Source organism: Pleurodeles waltl, chromosome 11 (genome assembly GCF_031143425.1).
Source record: "Pleurodeles waltl isolate 20211129_DDA chromosome 11, aPleWal1.hap1.20221129, whole genome shotgun sequence".
NCBI classification, from domain to species: Eukaryota; Metazoa; Chordata; class Amphibia; order Caudata; family Salamandridae; genus Pleurodeles; species Pleurodeles waltl.
The window spans coordinates 274,298,934-274,315,775 of NC_090450.1; positions in this window are offsets into that span (position 1 = coordinate 274,298,934).

A 16,842-nucleotide genomic window follows, 5' to 3' on the forward strand; every position below is an offset into this window, starting at 1 on the left:
AAAAGGGTACTGCAAGCTATACTAGACACTAAAACAACTTTGGAAGCGAAAATAGGCTCAGTTATCGAGGATGTTAACCTGCTGCGAACAGGCCAGCAAGCACTGGCCGAAAGGGTTGCTGGGCTGGAAACGATCACGCTGTAACAACATCCGCTTAGTGGGCTTTCCTGAACGTGCCGAAGGCCCCAGCGCAGAATTATTCATCGAACAGTGGCTAACCGAGTTGGTCTTGAAGAACAATGTCCCAAAGTTTTTTTCCATAGAACGCGCCCACAGGGTCTCAGGAAGGCCCCCGCCACCGGGCACTCAACCTCATCCCCTAATAGCAAAACTCCTGAACTACCGCGACAGAGACCTCATATTACAGCTGTTCCGTAAGTCAGGCCCAATGCGCTTTGAGAGCACGCAAATAACTGCCTACCCAGACTTTACAGTCGAGGTGCAAAAAAAACGAAATTCATTTTATCGGGTCAAAGAGCGGCTAAGAGACCACAACATCAAATACTCCTTGTGTTCCCGGCCAAACTTCGAATACAAGACAATACCCACACTCTTTTCTTCTCTACCCCTGAGGATGCATGGACATGGCTACATGCAAAAGGACTAGCTGACCCGATATCCTCCTCAGCAAAAAGCCCGCCTCCGAGAGATAAACGCAGTCCCTGCAGAAAACAAGATGCCAAGCCAACCCCTGAACAATCTTGTGTAGAACGTTCACTACTGCTACAGTCTACATCATGCTTTGCCAACGCATCCCCAACTTCTATGTCTGCGCAATCGGAAGCAGACCCTAACCCAGAGATAAACTCCGATTCAGCAGAATCCGTGGCCCCAATCTCACCCCACGGTCAGCAGATGACTTTTGCTAGCTTTTCGGACCCACACGCGGGAAAGTGACCTACCCGCTACTCATAAATGGATACTGTTGGAGCATGCTGCCGCATAATCATCTCTCTCAGCTGTTCTATTTGAGATGCTGTCGCTCCTAGACGGTAAAGGCACCAACATACGCAAAATGGGCCGAGGTCACGACTGACCGGCACTCACGAACTTGGAGCACCCCCGCTCCATATGGACCGTTACATCTGGATGGCAAGTCCTGTATTTACCCTGTTCTTGCCATAATCACAGTTATTGTTCAGTATAGCAAATGTTATAGCTATACCTGAATGGGACGTTTCCCTGTTACAAGTATTGACATATATCAATTACAAGGCGTTGCACCACAATGCAAACCTAAAAGACAAGTCACACAATCTTAAGGCAAAGAGACTAGGCGTAATGGGCACGATCCACACTACTAACAAATATGGGCTTGAGCAGGCACAGATGATACCCTCCTGCGCTGTCCCACATACACTCCATGGCTTCCCTAAATCAGCGACACACCTCACACTATTAAATACTCACATGGAACGTAAAGGGCATGGCGTCCGCAAGTAAACGGCAACGGATCTACACATACCTCAGGAGGCACCAGATACACATTACCATGCTGCAAGAAACACACTTAGCCGCACCCTCGCTAGAAAATATACAAAAACAAAATGGAAGGGCCAACTGTATGGCACCTCCTCCTCAACATATGCCAGATGAGTAGCAATCTGGATAGCCCCTGGGGTCCCCTACACTATGTCCCGTGCACAAAGTGACCCAAATGGACGCTACGTGACCCTAGAAGGAACATTAGACGGTAGCCCCATAGCCATGGTAGCATTATACACTCCTAATGTAAATCAACGCGACTTCCTGTGGACACTTAACAATAGTATGCTCTGTGACCCTACAACAGACGCCATATGGGGAGGAGATTTCATCTGCGTTCTAGATATTCTGAAAGACCATTCAACCCCTCCACTAACCAACGCCCCAGCCAAACGAGTGTCGCTAGATTTAGTAAACTGGGCTTCCAACAATGGGCTAAACGAAATCTGGAGAACTACTCATCCTACACTACGCGAATACTCTTTTTATTCTCCAGTACATAAACTTTACACCAGGATAGACATGTTTTTCGCTTAGTCCGGCATAATCCCAAAGATAACTACATCCAGCTATCTAGCCCGCACTATATCAGACCACAACCCACACTACGCCACATTGCTCTGGGGCTACACACACGCTCGTATCCCAACATGGCGCCTGCAGGCGGATGCCCTCACTGACCCCCTTTTAACGCCGAGATATCCAAGTGTCTGTCGGATTATTTCTCTCTAAATAAAAACTCAACATCAACACGCACCACTGAATGGGATGCCCATAAAGTCGTAATTAGAGGGCATTGCCTGGCAGCATCTGTAGGTATAAAAAAAATGCTTAACTCGGAGCTACTAAAACTAGAAGCTAGCATGCATAGAGCAGAGATAGAGGCCTCAACAAGTAATACCCCATCAGAAACACTAATTTCACTGAAAGCAAAACATAGAGAGACTGACAGCTGACTCAGCAGGCACGACTACAGACACTTTAAAGCGAGACAGCACGCTGAAGGAGACAGGTCGGGCAAACTGTTGGCATGGCTGATTCGTCAACCATCGCAAACATTGCCGATAGGCGCGATCAGGCTGCAAACAGGAGAAGTGGTAAATAGTCAAATTGACATTAACAGGGCCTTCTATATGTGTTATCGATCGCTATACCAACCCTCCACCGCCCCTAAAGAACAGCAACTGACTGATCTACTTGCTCAGATTCCCCAAAATCCAAACATTACCAAAAACGCTGACATATTAGACAGCCCCATCACTATTGAGGAACTCCGCTTGGCCCTCTCCCAGATGGCACGCGGCAAGACCCCTGGCTCAGATGGACTACCAGTAGAATATTACAATTCACAAAGCACTCACCTCCTACAACCCCTACTAGAAGTGTTTAACGAAGCACGTCATAGGAAACAGCTGCCAGATTCCATGCACGAAGCACTAATAGTGGTCCTACCAAAACCAGGCCGTGACCCACTGGATGTCAGATCCTACAGACCACTATCCCTCTTGAACTCTGACTGTAAACTCTTAGGGAAGATCCTAGCAAATAGACTGCTCCCCCATTTATCGGACTTAATACACCCCGATCAATCGGGATTCATCCCAGGTCGAAATACTTTCTTAAACATAAGACGACTAATCCATATCATGCATAATACTACTGAATCAGGACCCGTGACTGTGTCCTTAGACATAGAAAAAGCATTTGGCACGCTCGGCTGGGATTATCTCTTTTGCACCCTTAAAGCGTTCGGTTTCCAGAGAGGCTTTATCAACTGGATTGCCACACTATACTCCAAACCAATAGCCCGCGTCAAAACAGGCCAAGTTATATCGGAGGCCTACCCTATCGGCAGAGGCACCAGGCAAGGTTGCCCGCTCTCTACATTATTATTTGCAATAGCTATGGAGCCACTCGCCGTTAAGCTCCGTGGCAGTGCGCATACATGGGGCATACAGGAATTTAATACATATCATATAATATCCTTGTACGCAGACGATTCCCTGATATACCTGCGCAATCACTCCTCTTCCCTCACTGAGGTAATGCATATCCTGAACACGTTTGCTCTTGCCTCTGGCCTACATGTGAACTGGACCAAATCCTGTATTTACTCGTATACCCACTGAGCAGCAAACGTCTCTTCTCATACACCAACTATCATGGGCATACCAGACTTTCAAATATCTAGGCGTTCAAATATATCACTCCATGTCAGACCTAAGGGAAGGGAATCTAGACAGGCTGCTCCGCTCCACCCGTGACTCCTTGACATTTTGGAGCTCATTGCCTTTATCACCTATGGGCAGGACAGCCATAGCAAAGATGCTAATATTACCAAGATTCTTATATTACTTCACTGCGCTTCCGGTAGTCTTACCGCGCTCGTTTTCCCACAGAATACATTCCTTACTGACTGACTTACTCTGGGGCAGGGATAGACGTAGAGTAGCACTAGCCATTACACAGTACCAACTGGAAGAAGGCGGTCTTGGCATGCCGAACCTAGAATTATATTAAGCAGCAGCCCAACTCCGGTGGGTCACTGTGTGGCTCAGCGAGCCCTCCACCCCAGAATCTACAGCATTTACTGCTTACACAACACCAAAAACGATATTGACATTTTTACTAGCAAGACCCCCCCACCCACCAAATAATTCACCTCTACTGGACACGGCCAGACACTGCTGGCAGAGATATGTACAGGGCAGAAAACCAACCCCCCCTTATTCTCCCCTACTACCTATGGCACAGGTGCCGGGCATACAAGCTCTTTCCTCCTATCATGATATACGGGTGGCTAACACCTTGTGCATGTGAGGAACCAGGAAAGATTAGACCCCCACCCAGGGTCTCCTTCCCAGCGGTGGTGGGACACCCTTGTCCTCTGGGTCAGTTTAGCAGAGAGTTCACAAATCAGAAGGAGTCACCAACTGGAGTAATAAAGAGAAGTTTATTACATGAATTATAGCTCGAGCTAATACAGAGTCCCAGGACAGTCAAGTGACTATTCTACGGAGGCTGCCCCTTCACTCTGGGGCACCCAACCTTATATACACACAAAACTGCTTAGTCAGAGGACAACTCCACCCCTATCGTATTCAAGGTCCTCTACGGCCTTCAGAATATTTCAGGGATACACGTGTGGTGGGAGACGGTACAGATGCAGCTGGCAGGAGGTGGCAACGACCTGTACAAACTTGTTCTGGCAGTTACTGATTAAGCACGACAATTCTTGGAACTGTAATTGGAAAAAGTAAATGGCAGCGATAAGCAGATTGCAGCCCAAGGCTGTGAGCACAAGGTCAATCATCAAAGTTCAAGAGGTTTGTCGAGCACATGGCAACATAATAAAGATAAACAGATGCCTAGCAGCTATGGTGTATGATTAACTTTATGTACATTTTCTCACATGGGAGACCTCTATTCAGGCTCCAATACAATTAAGTTTGCAGATTTGGTTGCCATGGAAGTAATGCAACCCGGGGCCTTCCTGACATTTAATGCCATAACTAATCTCCTACACAACCTCTGGGGATGCAGCCCCAGCGAACCGAATGAATCCCCTCTACTTAATGCAATACTCTCTATGGGCGACGTAAAAGGCGTTATCACCAAATTATAAAAAATACTGCTAGCAAATAACTGCATGGCCTTAACTCAGGCCAAACACCGCTGGGATGCTGTCCTCGCAACACCAACTACCCAAAAATCCTGGGAAGCAGCCCTCAACTCGATTAAATCCGTATCCTGCAACTCTAGACTAAGATATACGCAATTCAATTACATACACCAAGCATATCTTTCCCCATCCCGTATCCACAAAATATACCCAAATTCTAAACCAACGTGCCCTAGATGCGCCACCCCAGCAGCTACCTTTTACCATATGGTTTGGGACTGTCACACAATTAACACCGGTTTGAACCGCATCGTCGTCACAACTGCAGAAGTAGTAGACCATGTGTTAGCCCCTACCCCAGAATCCTGCCTGCTTGGCATACGTCACCACACAATAGGAGATAAACACATCCACAAGTTCGTAGATTTAGCATTTGTGATTTACAAGCGTCTGATTGCCACACACTGGAAGGCCACAAACGCCCCTCCTCACTCTCTTTGGCTGCGTGACCTGCATAGTCACACATTGGCAGAGGCTCAAACATTAAGATAGCTACAACACAAAGGACAGATACAGGGAGAAACTGAAAACTGGGACCTTTTTGTAGTAAAAATAGAATCCAGAGACGACACGTATCCTCCGTGAGCTGCCCCTCTAACATTATCTTGACATAAAACCACTATAATTGCCCAAAGCAGATAAGCAACTGTCAAACGTAGCTTCGCCTAACCGTACTGCAGAGCCAAGCCCACGTGTCATCAACCCGTTAGCCCCCCTCGCTGATACTGGTATTTACCCACACTAAATACATAAAAAGCAACATTGCCCTTAAAGCCTGTGTAGCCTAATGCTATTGTCATTATATCTGACGCCATTACATACATTTAAGCACAATAATCACTACGTCTAATGTCAAAAGTTACACAATGTTAAGTTGTAGGCCATTACACTAAAATGCAATCGTATTGAACAAAAAACTACGAATACGAAAAGATATGCATGTGCAGAGAAGTTGTGTATTCTCTCACCAAGTTTTGTGGAATGTACTGTTGCTATTGTACTATGTTTTGAATCACGTTAAATAAACAGATTTAAAAAAAGAAAAGAAAAAAGAAATGCAGATTCCCAATCCAATCCCCACTCAAATATGCACCCTTTTTTCAAAAGCATTCTCATAGGCTCTGTTAGAAATGGGCTCCATAGTTGGCAGTCAGTTGACACCCTGTCCAAGTAGGGCCCCTTACTGTAGTCAGGGAAAAGGAGAAACCCAGCTCAGATAATGCCTGCTCACTCCCTTGGTAGATTGGCACAAGTAGTCAGGCTTATCTCAGAAGTACAGTGTAAACACTATGAAAGGACACCACATCAGTTTAAAAAAAATAACCAATATGTATTGGTGTAAAACAAGACCAAAGTGCGAAAAATCCAACATACAGTAATAAAGATATGAATTCTGCAAGAATTAACTTAAAAATACAGTTCCTTGAAGTCAGTAGCTCTGTATGGGGGTATCGAAATGTGGTGAACAACAAATCCAACAGTTCAGGCCAGCGCAGTGTTGCGGGCCAGCTGTGGTGTTGGGAAGTTCCGGAGGTCGATGCATGGGCCGTCAAGCCCTTGAAGTCACACGCTTTGCAGATCAAATTCGGGGCTGATGACAAAGTCAGGAGCGCTGGCGTTGATGGCATCGGGGCTACGGTGCGGAGTTGAACAATGCGATGTGTGGTGCCAACAGGTCGCGGTGCCAGCAGCAGCTTGGTGCCAGCAACCTGCGGTGTCGGTGAGACCAGGGCTGTGGTGTGAAGTGGGTCGGTGCAACAAGCAGTGTCTCCAGGTTGCGGTACAGGCAGTGGCGTCTTTGTTGCTGAAGCGCTGATGTTGTAGGCCCAAGGTGGCAGTACAACTCGGGAGGGCTCCGTGCGGGGCCCACGGGTCACGGTGCAGACAGGGGCATCTGTTGATGAGGCTGGAGTAGATGGCACATCAGTTGGTGGGCCGGGGCTGCAGTGCGGGACGGTGCTTCATGTACCTTTGTTATTTATCGTGTACCTTACGAGCGTTGTCCTCAGGCCATGGTGAAGGCAGCATTGCCGGTGTCAGCGTAGAGCATTGTCATCAGGGACACCAAGGCTGCAGTGTAAACAAGGGGATGCGGAGTCAAGGGTCCACAGGTCATGGTGCAAGCAGCGGCTCGGTGACAGCATCAGATGGCAGCAGCAGTGAGCCCAGGGTTGCGGTGCGAAGCGGGGCAAGGCTCCAGGCGGCATCATCAGGTCACAGTGCAGGCAGCAGCGGCATTGATGGCGTTGTGGTGTTTTTTGTTCTATTGCAGCACAAAACACACAGTTCCCAGTGCTGTAGGCAGATGAACCTGATATCCCTGAGACTTCCAACAGGAGGCAAGCTCTACTTCACTCCCTTGGAGAAACTTCACAAACAGCATACACAGCAAAGTCCAATCTTTGTCTTCTTTAAGGCAGAAGCAGTAACTGCAGGCCAACCCAGCAAAGCACACACAGCAAAGGGGCAGTACTCCTCCTACAGCTCTTCAGCTCCTCTCCTTGGCAGAGGTTCCTCTTGATCCAGAAGTGTTCTAAAAGTCTGGGCTTTTGGGTCCACTACTTATACTCATTTGTGCCTTTGAAGTAGGCAAACTTCAAATGAAAGTTTCTGTAGTTCACAAGATCCTGCCTTGCCCAGGTCTGGCCCCAGACACACTCCAGGGGGTCGAAGACTGCATTGTGTGAGGACAGGAACAGCCCTTTTAGGCGCAGGTATCAGCTCCTCCTTCATACTGTAGCCCAGGAGACTTATCAGGATCCACAGGACACACCTTGGTTCCCTTTGTGCCACTGTCTAGAGGGATTTCACAAATATTCCAACTGTCATTCTAACCCAGACGTGGATTCCACAGGCAGGCAGAGACACAGAATGGTTAAGCAAGAAAATGCCCACTTTCTAAAAGTGGCATTTTCAAACAGACAATCTAAAAACCAACTCTACAAAAAGATGTATGTTTAAATTTTGAGTTCAGAGACTCCAAACTCCAGACCTCTATCTGATCTCAATGGGAAATTATACTCAAGAGGAATTTAAATGCAGTCCCCATGTTAACCTACGGGAGAAACAGGCCTTGCAATACTGAAACCCGAAATTAGCAGTATTTCACTATCAGGACATGTAAAACAGTATGTAAAACAGTACATGTCCCACCTTTTAAATACCCTGCACCCAGCCCATGGGGCTACATTGGGCCTACTTTAGAGGTGACTTACATGTAGTAAAAAGGAAGCTTTAGGCCTGGTAATTGGGACCACTTGCCAGGTCGAAATGGCAGTGCAAGACTGCACGCACAGACACTGCATTGAAAGGTCTAAGACATGTTTACAGGGCTACTCTTGTGGTTGGCACAATTACTGCTGCAGGCCCACTAGTAGCATTTCATGTAAAGGCCCTGGGTACCAGTAAATCAAATATGCCAATCATGGATAAACCAATCACCAATACAATTTACCCAAGGAGCACTTGCACTTTAGCACTTATCAGCAGTGATCAAGTGCACAACGGCAACAAACCAGCTAAAACAGAGCCCAGCATACTATATAAACAGGGGGTAAGAAGGCAAAAAGACAGGGGGGAAACATGCCAAAAGATGCCAGATCTAACAGGCTCCACTACATGAGCAAAATTAAATATACATTTCAAACAATACTCTGCAAGACCCAGGAAAGGCCTCATTTGTTCTTTGTTCATGGGTTGAGGGGCAACCTCAATGGTCTTCACAATGCTTTTACTTAGCCGTATACCATTTGCAGATATTTCATGTCCAAAATAATTTACCAGTTCCTTCCTCAGCTAACATTTCTCTTTCTTTATAGGCAATCCATGTTTCCCAATTTTGCCAACACCTCCTTCAGTAACTTGTCATGCTCTTCCAACGACTCACCCACCACCATGATGTCTTATTGAAATCAGAGTACCTTGTGCGTACCTTCAAAAATCCTTTGCATTATCCTATGGAAGACAGCAGATGCCAACGCCAATCCAAATGAAATTCTACTTTGATTCTAAATGCAAGTTAACTTGATTGTATGCTCCCGACATATCCAGAACAATTATCACTTTCCCCCCACTTATCCCACCCATATGTTCTTTTTAAGGTCAATGCAGAAGCAGATCTTACTACCTTTTTTAGGAATAACTACTATTGGGGCAAGCCACTCTGACTATTCAATAGTCTCAATTATATTTTCCCTAAGCAGTTTATCCAACTCTTGTTGTCTCATCAGAAATGGTATAGATCTTATTTTATGCACATTAGGGATGGCATTTTTCTTTAGGACGATCTTATGAGTAAAACCCTTCAGTAACCCCAATTTATCAGTTAAAACATGAGGATTTTTTCATAATGTTTTTCACTCCATTCCTGATCTACTCTACTTCTTTCAACTTGATTGTCATTCACTGGTTCTACTATCATTACTGGTTCTCTGGCTTTGGGATCAAGAATTATATTTAAATCCTTTTGGTGACGCCATCCTAAAAGATCCAAACCTTGGCTTGTTACATATACCCTACAATGCACACCATTCTCTTTGAACATTACATCCATTCATTTCATTCCTATTATGCTTATTCTTTTACCTCTGTGGTCTACTGCTTTCAAGTATGCTTGTTGTAGTTCACTAATCTTTCCTTTCAGTATAATCTCGTAAGTATCCCTGGCGATTAAAGTAAATAGACTTGCTGAAACAGCTAATACCCTAACCTTTACATTTCCCAATTTGATGTCACAATGTGACTTCTTTAGTTTTCCTGAACTCTCCTGCTTTATCTCCGTGTCCACACCGCCACTCCTAGAGTTTTGCCTGGTAGCTCCTATTTAATTTACAGCAAGTATCACTTCTTGTACATCATTGCTCTGATCATCTACTATCTTAACACTATCACCTTGTGCTTTCCATTTTGAAATACAAATTTTAGCCAGATGTCCTCTCTTCTCACAGTATCTACAAATTATGCTTCTTGCCCTGCATGCAGTGCTTGAACTGATATGTCCTGGATATCCACATCTATAACAGACAACATGCTTCCACTCGCTAGTGCTATAATTGCTAGTTGTTTTATTCTTTATGGGGATTCATGTCTGGTGGGAACCTTACCCATAATTGCGCTAATAGTTACCAATTGTCGAACGGCTGGAGCAGCCCTCGCTGGAGCAGTATTCAATGTTTGCAATATAAATTGTATCAAGCATCTGTATAAGCTTATTAAGTTATTATATAAGGGACGTCAATCTGCTGCCTGTAGATTTTGTACATTTGGATACAGTGTATATGTAGCCAACACTGGCCATGTTGGTTCTTTATTGCTGAGGGAACCTAATCTTACATGTTGAACTGTATGTGGGAGGGCGGCTTGAAACCAATGTTGGTGTTTTTGATATGATAGTTTAATTTCTAAATAACTATTGACTCTGTATCTCTGTATCTGCAGTTCTGTTTGCTACAGTGTATTGTGAATAGTCTTTGTATTGGCATTGCCTGCAGAAAAAATGACTAATGAATAGAATTCTTCTGTTCTGTACGCAGTGTGGGCTTTTATCACAATTGTAACAAAGTCACCCCTATTAGGCAGCCCTTTAGCAAGTAAATATTGTGTGTCAGCTTCTCTACAATTTACTGGAATTACTACTGGTTTAGCCATTTTAAGTTTGAATTCAGAGAAGAAACATCAAACTGGTTATACTTGTAAGGTTCAAGCTGGACCATCCTGCAGGCTAGTATAGATACCTAAGTAGGATTTTTCCAGAACAAATAGGGTACCTTTGGCATATGTGAGAAAGCTACTCATGAGATCCATTAAATAAGTATAAATATCTCATCAATGATGTCATAAATTATTTTATAGATCATGTCATGAGTGATGTAATATGTGAGATCATATGCAGTGCATGGCTGGGGTGCAAGCTATAATTACCTCTGCTAACTATAACTGGTGAATTTCTGTTTTTTTTTTTTTAGTTCAAAACATTAATGTTCTCACTGATGTATTACTCTAACTATAATGCTACTCTAACCTTTGTTTTTTCAGTGGAAATATATATGTGTTTGTGTGTGTGTGTGTATATATGTGTGTGTGTGTTTATATATATGTTGAAAGGAAAAAAAGATTAAAGTAATCTTATAGAACCAATTAAATTAAGCAGTTATAGTTATCTCACGTAACCATAACTTGCACCATAAAGTAACTAAAGCTTGCGTCCCCACCATGCATGGTATTGTCATTGAGCATGTCATTCCAGATGTTGCAAAATGTCATCACTAAAGATATAGATCATGTCATGAGTGATGTAATATGTGGGGTAATTAACAGTGTATGGCGAGGGCCTGAGTTATAGTTACAGTCCAGCAACTCCTTGCTGCCCACGCCTGGTGTGTGTCTGGACCCAGGGCCTGGCCGCACTCAGGCAGACTTACTCACATTGTCACACTTCTAATATATAAAAAGTGAGCCTATTGGCTTTTTAAAGGGGTGAGCATATCAATATATATAAAGCAGATCCATCATCATTGTTTAAACATCACTGATATTTTTAACCAAATGTATATTTTAGTAATTCACATAATGCAATGTTTAAGAAGTGTTTATTATAAAAACGTTTAATAAAGTTTTAATAAATAAAAATAAAATTAACATGTATGTGATTCTTTTTTTACCATAGTATTTATGATTGCATTCTGTGTGCTGAAAAGTGCTTTAAAAAACTCAGATATGTTATTGTTTTTTTTTTAAACATGTCTCTGAGTCTTTCTATCATCATTTTTTAGCCCACAAAATACAATCATAAAACAACCACAAGAGGGCCTTGCACTCCAGCTGAAGAGCATAAAGCTCTAGCTAGGAGTGCTTTAAAAAATATGGTATGCTCTCCTTAGGTCATGGATTTAGGTGCATATTTATACTTTTTGACCCAAAACTGCACTAACGCAGTTTTGCGTCAAATTCCTTAGCGCCTCCCAGCGCCATTCCATAGCGCAGCCATGCACCATATCTATGGATTGACGCATGCTGGTGCTAAAGAATGGCTAGTGTAAAAAAAATAGACACTAGCCTGGGTGGGATTACGGTAGGGACAAAGGCAATAAATATGCCGCTAACCAGCCTACCTCATTTTCTGACGCACTAGCACCCAAATATGACTCCTGTCTCAGTAAAGACAGGAGTCATGCCCACCACCTCAATGGCCAGCACAGGGGACTAGTGTCCCCTGGGCAAGACCGTAAAACCCAGTGGCAGGCATGGGGCCCCATGTCAGGGGCCCCCAATAGCACACCAAATAAAAATAAATATATACTTACCTATATGTATCCAGGATGGGGTCCCCCATCGTGTGTGCCCCTCTGGTGTGGGTGGAGGTGTTGCTGGGGCTTCAGGTGGGCATCTGTGGGTCCATTCCATGTTGTTTGGCCATGGAAATGGGTCAACAGCTACCCTAACACCTGGTATGACCCAGGAGTTAAATAATGGCGCTGAGCAGGCTCAGCACCATGAGTTGGGTCCACCTCCTCCGTGCTCATCATTTCTGCGCCGGAGGATAGATGTGATTCTAGGGGGTTAGCATCATGTTGTGGACATCTAATTAGCGCAAGGTAGTTTGCTGCATCAACAACATGATGCTAACTCCAATATTTTGATGCTAGATGGGTCTAGCATCAAAATATAAATATGGAGTTAGGTCAGCCCCATTTTATTGTTAAAATCAATGTTGCTAAAACGCCGAAACCCTAGTATAAATATGCATCTTAATGTCTCACTCCCTACAGCCCCCTACAACAATAAAAAATGATTGGTGGAGACCCTGCCCATTCTAGGGACATCATCAACCTAAAAAAAATATGTAGAAAGCCCTTGCAAAGCATTATGGGGCACTTCTTCAAGGGAAAGTGAATAATAAATGAGCGGCTACTGCTGCTTATTTTTCATTCACATTTAAAAAAAAAAAAATATTGGTGTGGGTGTCTCGGTGCCTTCCCGGGGCCCTTGACTGTTTATTTCTAGTTGGGGGCTGTAGGTGGAGCTTTAGGGCCCATACAGCCCCAGCCAGCTTCCATTCCGGCACACATTGTGTGTGCATGCAGGAGGAGTCAGCATGCTTTTTTCTTAAGTGAGTGCTCTAGTGCCCACCCGGAGCACCCACATCTACATTACTGTAGGGGCCTCACAGGGAGTGATGGGGCCCCTATTCTCCTAGCCGTCCCACCCTTGCAGAAGCCGACCCTTTTAAAAAACAATTCTGTGGGTGCCCCAGTGCCCACCCGGGGCACTTACAATGTACTGGTCGTTGGGGAACAGGGGGTGCCCTAAAGTGCCTGCAGCACCAGCCAGCTCCCCATGAGGGAGCTACCCACTTTTTAACATGTAGGTGGGTGCCCAGGTGCCCACCTGGGGCACCCACACTGCAGGCGTTGGTGGGGACCCTGTGTTGAGTCCCACTGCTCCTGCGGCCAAGCCAGCTCCACACCCAGCACCATACAGAGAGCTGGTGCCTTTACCTTTACCCTGCAGGAGCAGTGTTTTCTAATGCTCCTGCTGGGCAGGAGTAAAGTTGAGGTCCCTGGCTGGGAGAGTGCAGGCAGGGTATGCCCACACTCTCCCGGGCAGGAAACCACAGTGTCCCGGGGTAGACTCAACAGGACACTGTTTACAACTGCGCCACTGGCAATAGGGCCCCTGTGGCAGATACAAGCATTGGGAGGGTGGCGTGCAGCCCACCTCCCCTTTTAAAATACATTTTACCCAGAGCGATGGGGGCACAGGGTCGGAGAGTTTCCTCTCATCTTATTATATTAGGCCCCTGGGAATGGAGTCCCCGGGGCCCTCTAGTGGCTCAGGGAAAGGGACTGTGCCATCCCTTCACTTTTGAAACAACATACTGCCCTAGGAGATGTGTCTCTGGGGCCTTACAGTGGCTCGGGAAGTGGGCCGCATGTCCTCTTCTCTTTTTTTGTTATTTGGACAGTGGAGATGGGGTCCTCTGGGCTTTGTAGAGGCTCAGGGAGGAGAGGGCACATGCTACCCTCTCCCTTTAGTAATATTTCAGGGCCCTGGGGAATCAGATCCCTGGGGCCATAATTGGCTCACAGAGGGGGCCCACGCATGTCCGATCTCAAAATATTGATATTTGTTGACTCCGGGACATGGTCCACCCCGGGTGTCATATTAATTTAAAAAATGTGGCAGCCGCCATTTTAGCTTTTTCCTGCGATCCTGCAGAAGTACCATGGAGTCGCAAAAAAATGCTCATTTTCTTTTTAATTTTGGCCCAAGTGGCTCCCTCTCAGACACTCCACAAGGGGGAGAAGAGTAGAGTATACCTACCCTACCCCCTTATATTTTGTTCACACCTTTAAAAGACAGGGGACTTAGTCCCTGGAGTCCTGTAATGGCGGCTGCAACATTTTTCTTTCATGTTGCGGCCAGCCAATCAAAGCACTTAATTCCTGCAGAAGCAAGATGGCCCTAAGGGAAAATAGCCCCCTCAGCCAATCAGAATGCTCTATGTTTTAAAATTGTGTTTTCAGGACGCTCACAAGAGACTCTCAAAACCCAAATGTTCAGATATACAAATATGTTTGACAATTAATTTCCCTTCAGCAGTGATGCAAATCCCTTCAGCAGTTTATGCGATATTGCCATCCAAAAACGTGTATGGAAAATGCATGGGGATTTTCCATTTTGGGATGCCACTTTTTCTCAGCTCCCACGTGATGGACCCAACAAAACGTTCCATGAAAAAAAAGTACTTTTTTAAAAAAAATTGGGACGATTCATTAAATGGCACCAATATTATTAGCAACCCAAAAAAGTCATTTCCTATTGGAACGTAGGCCTAACTATAACTACCCAGCAGCAACCACCAGTGTATTATATATCTATTTAGCTACAAAACTATTATAACTCCCCATGGACAGATATATGTATATCTGTCCACTGGGGAGTTATAATAGTTAGGACAACATTCCCATAAGAAATTAATCTTTTGGTTTGTTAATAACTTGGATGCTATTTGATGAATCTTCACAAAACCATATGAAAAAATTAACTTCATCAACCTCAGCTTCTTCCTCGAAAGTTTCTGGGAGATCCGTCAAGTGGCAGCTGAGACAAAAGGGAAGTGTCCCAAAACACATTTTCCGCAATCAATTTTCCATAGGAAAGTTGAACAGTGATACCGCAAAAACGGTTCAACGGCATTGCACCAAATTTGACAGAAAGCTAGATCTTGATTCAGAAAGTGTGCTTTGATATAAATCCATTCAGTAGCTTTTTGAGGAAGTAAATTTCAAAGTGTATTTATATTTCACACCATGGAGGACTCGCAGAGCTGACAAATCAAAAGATAAAATATGATTGTCTGCCACAAAATCAATGATGATGTTCCAATAGCCATTTTGGGACTCAGAACTGTGTCCTTTAAAAAGGCAAAAAAACACATAGGGGTAGTGTAGGTATACCATGACACCCTTGACCTGGTTGAGGAGATTTTTTTTTTTTTTTTACAGGACCATAGATCCACTGAAGATCCACAGATTGGCGGTCCTACCAAGAAAGAAAAAATGTCCTAGCCCTTTTCAGTTTTAATCCTCCTTGGCGGGCCTAGGCCGCCGGTTTAGTAGTTGAGGGGATGGGTCACGCGGTACCCCTTCCACAAGCCATTACAAGGAACAGGGGATCTCCTCTCCTGGGCCCGCATCAATATTGAAAGGGGAGGGGGCATGTAGACCCCTCCCTTTGCCATTGCATGGCCCTGGGGAACCCATATACCAGGGCCCCAGGGCACATGCACCAATTCCCTTTAACAACAAAAGTGATCAGCCTCATGAGACATGGTCGCTGGGGCCTTGAAAAGGGGTACTGCATGACACCCTCCTGAAATAAAAAATGAGACATAAAGCAGTGAATGTGAAAGGAGTGGCTGCTCATTTCACATTTACTGCTTCAGCTAGTGGACACTCCATAATGCCCTGCAAAGGCTTTTTAAAAAAAAATATATTTTATTATGCTAGAGGTGCCCCTAGATGTGGCAGGGGCACCACCAAGTTTTTTCAAATGCTTTGGGGGCTTCAGGGAGTGCAGGAGGCCCACAAAGAGCATTGAAAAAAATTGAAATAGGTCTCCTGGGTCATTAAATTCATGACCCCAGGAGACTGTGGATCATATTGCAGCAGATCCAGTTGATATCTCCTTCTTCCATACTAGCAGACAGGTTCTAGAAAATAGAACATCTTTAAAACTGCAGATAAGCCTTCATCAGTTTGGAGCTCTTCAATAGCGCATGTTCCTGGGAACAATCCAAACATGACAGGCTGAGGGCCCCAAGCTCTGTAATTAAGGCCCTCAGCAGACCCTGGGTGTAGGTGCATCTTCAAAAGAGATGGTGGGTCATCTCATCTCCAGTGAATCCAATTAGGCAGAACTTTTAACATTTAAGCACTCCTGTGCATGAAGCCCCCCCCCCCAACAGGCTGCCTTGGATTGCCATTCAGGTAATGGCCTTGTGCTTGCTGGACAGGCGTTTTGAGGAGAAGTTCTCCCACATGTCACCCACTGCCACTGCAGGTAGTGAACTGATCTGTTTCCTGATAATCTTTGTTTTGATGATTTTTGGAGTTCACTGGTTTGGATTGATGCTTCAAATCCAAACTCCTTCACAAACTTCTCCACTTTTTGGG